General features: G+C 37.3%; 1 protein-coding gene across 1 annotated transcript in view; it reads right to left on the bottom strand.

Annotated features, from left to right (window-relative positions):
* The window catches only part of LOC146489702 (uncharacterized), a 9,440-nt gene extending 6,490 nt beyond the window's left edge, over positions 1 to 2,950 (bottom strand). The window contains exon 1 of the mRNA XM_085104003.1: positions 2,864 to 2,950. The gene's annotated coding sequence lies outside the window, so the exon portion shown is untranslated. The remainder of the gene's footprint in view (positions 1 to 2,863) is intronic.
* Positions 2,951 to 3,229: the final 279 nt, after the last annotated feature.

The following is a 3,229-nucleotide window of genomic DNA, read 5'->3' as shown; positions in this document are numbered from 1 at the left end:
CAGACAGTTTTGGAATATTCTCATTTTCGAAGAAGCCTCTACTATCCTCACCATTTAAATCAACGCGCTTAGACGTATACAAATTTTTGTAAAAAGTTTTCACACCTTCCAAAATTTCAAATGGATTGGAAGTAATAACTCCACTTAAATTCAATTTCCTTATATGTTTACGAATATGATTTCTTTTCTCCAAATTTAAAAAATACTTGTTGCTTTTTTCTCCATATTCGTGCCAACGTGCTCTAGCTCTAATGATGATCCCCTCCGTCTTCTTCTCTTCTATAAGTTCCAACTGAGCTTTAACTTTCTCTAAATTATAAAAAGAATCATCACACATAAGTTTTCCTTGACAAGTGCCCTTGACATGAATTCGAGGCTTAAAATAAAAAAAAAACGTGGCGCCGTTCAAGTTAAGCGAACAGCAAAAGCTTTTCTGTTTTTGGAGCCGCAGCAGCTTTTCTGATACAGGCAGGTTATGAAATGAAAAAGAGGAAGAGAGAAAAGCGAAGGTGGAGGGTTTGTCCGTGGTCTTTCTTCTTGTACACTTTTAGCTCGGTGTATTCTCTTTGCTTCACATTTCGGTTTCTGAACGAAGCAGCCTTTGTATTCCATAAGTTCTCTCGCTTTGTAGCGCTTATAAAAGCAGTGAAATGGCATGATCCGTCCAAACACATTTCAGCCATGTTTCAAAATGAGCCTGGGAACCAAATTTCCCATAAGGCCTTGGTAATTCGTTAGCAAATATCGTCCTTAACAAGTTTTTCCCTGATAAGTGTCCTTATTCAAAAACTAGCATACCAATTTTTGACAAGGACACTTGTCAAGGAAAACCTTGTCATATTTTTCCATTAACACTACCAAGGAAAACTCGTCAAGGAAAACTTGCTAGTGTAAATGCGGCTTTATGGACTTTGCTCGCGGAAAAGAAGGTAGATCAAAAGAACTACTGAGTCATACGATTAACGCGTGATTGACCGACGGTCAGTGTGCAACTAGAATAAATTAAAATAAAAGCTTTTGTTTGCAAACCTTATATTGGCTAGCTTGTAATGTTTATAGCAAACGCCGACCATAAGCGGGAAATGCCATGCAGAAATACAAATTTTTTATTATGTTTTAAAATAATAAAAAAAAAGTAGCGTATTCTTAATGTATTGTATAAGCGATGTATATGGTATGTAAAATATTTTGTAAGTTTAGTAGTCTCCTGTAAGTAAGCATTGTAGGTAAGATTCATTTAAGTAATGTTTTTGCAAATAAAATCTGTTTTAAAAAAAGCAAAAATACAAAAACAATTACAATACCAATACAATATCAAAAACTGAACGAAAGCGAAAATGTCGAGCGACGAAACCCCGGGATGAAACATTAAATATTCAATTCCAATGCAAGGCTATCGAAGCGCGCTTGCCAAACAAATTTTAACAGCTGTTTATATCTTAACGGATTTCGCATATAAAACGACTAGTACAGTTCTTAATTATAACTTCAAATACTAAAGTGAAACGCGAAACCTCTAGATCTCCTATAAACAATACCCGCCGAACAAATCTCCGGGCCTCCCTTACGGGTCTCTAAATCCCCCGGACTTTGCATCTTTTGTGAGGCTACAAGTTTAACTCCAATCATTTTACTAACTCCAAGCAAGTTCGGTTTTTCATTTCCATGTTACGGTTCCTGGCTGCGTTTTTGTGCATTTTTCCATCAAATCTGTTACAGACATTACTCATGCCAGAATACATCAAGAAGAAAAACAGTTTTGAAATTATCAAATGTTTTGGAACACAATCCATTCATGCGTAATACGAACTATGGGCTAACAGCTGACTGAAATATAAAATTCCATGTGAATCGTTAATTTCAATAATTAAGTCATTCAGTCTCTGGGCTTGAAATTAAAAATAATGGTCGTTCGTTTTTCTTAAGCACCCCCCCCCCCCCCCCAAACACCCTTCTGATAATACGGCCGCATCAATACTGCGCCACGTTATAAACTCGGCCAGATTTTCGTGGCTTGTTGTTGGCCGAATAGGCCTTATCACGGTTTTCGACGCCATTTTGACGAGTAGGCAAACAGGTCGAAACAGGCGTGAAATAACAGTGTTTGTATGGAAATCCGATGTCAAATAATTTTCATAAAACATCGCTTCTGAACAATTCATGAATTGGAAACTTTTGGCACTAGGAAAATGATTTTAAGAACAAAATTGGAGGGATGCAGCTGTGGCAGAAAGCGTCCAGCCGTGTTTTGAAATTTCCATACATTTGTCTGTATAGCGAGCCAGCCGTGAAATGCTACTAAAAATAGTTCGCGGGAAAAAATACAGGGAAACGTATGGAAAGTTCAAAACATGACTGGACGCTTTCTGGCACAGCTACATCCCTCCAATTTTTTTCTTAAAATCGTTTTCCTAGTACCAAAAGTTTCCAATTCATGAATTTTTCAGAAGCGATGTTTTAAGAAAATTATTTGACATCGGATTTTCATACAAACACTGTTATTTCAGACGTGTTTGCCTACTCGTCAAAATGGCGTCGTAAACCGTGATAAGGCCTATTAACAGTGTTTCAGTCGGTTTATCAGTTAACTGCATCCATAAAACGGCATTTACTGGAAAATTTCGTCCGAGTTTAAAGCGCGTCGCAGTATTGTTCGAATCGAAATTTACATTGCCTTGGTCGACTGATTAGAACTGAGGGCCATGACAGTGCAATTTGATCGGCGAATAGCTTCGAGAAAAGATCAGATTCAACAGTAAAAATCAGATCTAGCATCGAGCAGAAAGACTATTGTAATAAATCCAGTCATTTAAGCATTAAACGTACCGCGAATAAATCAGAGAAAGAGCTTGGAAAACCTTACCTTTCAATTAACTTGACCGTGAAGTCTCAGCGGCTGTAATAAAGTCGGCACTAATGAATAAAGGCTTTTAGCCGGCTTGGTGCCATAGTTCCCGCTATTTGCAGGTACCAGCGCACGAGTTACCATAGTTACTAAAGGTCACTGACAAAAACGCGGGAATATTCATCGTTTTAAGCTATACAATTTCTATTTTGCCATATACACAACATTTACAAATGGGAAAAAAAATGAAGAAAATTGAATGGCGAGAACTTGAAAGAAACCACGAGGCTTATAACAAGTCAGGCTTATATTAGAATTACAATATGGACTTATGGTAATTAACTTTGATCGCGCACACATACACACGCACACACATATATATTA

This window comes from Pavona decussata, unplaced genomic scaffold (assembly GCF_977016875.1).
Source record: "Pavona decussata unplaced genomic scaffold, jaPavDecu1.1 SCAFFOLD_4, whole genome shotgun sequence".
NCBI classification, from domain to species: domain Eukaryota; kingdom Metazoa; phylum Cnidaria; class Anthozoa; order Scleractinia; family Agariciidae; genus Pavona; species Pavona decussata.
The sequence above is the reverse complement of the archived record's forward strand: the minus strand, read 5'-3'. Positions and strand labels throughout refer to the sequence as shown.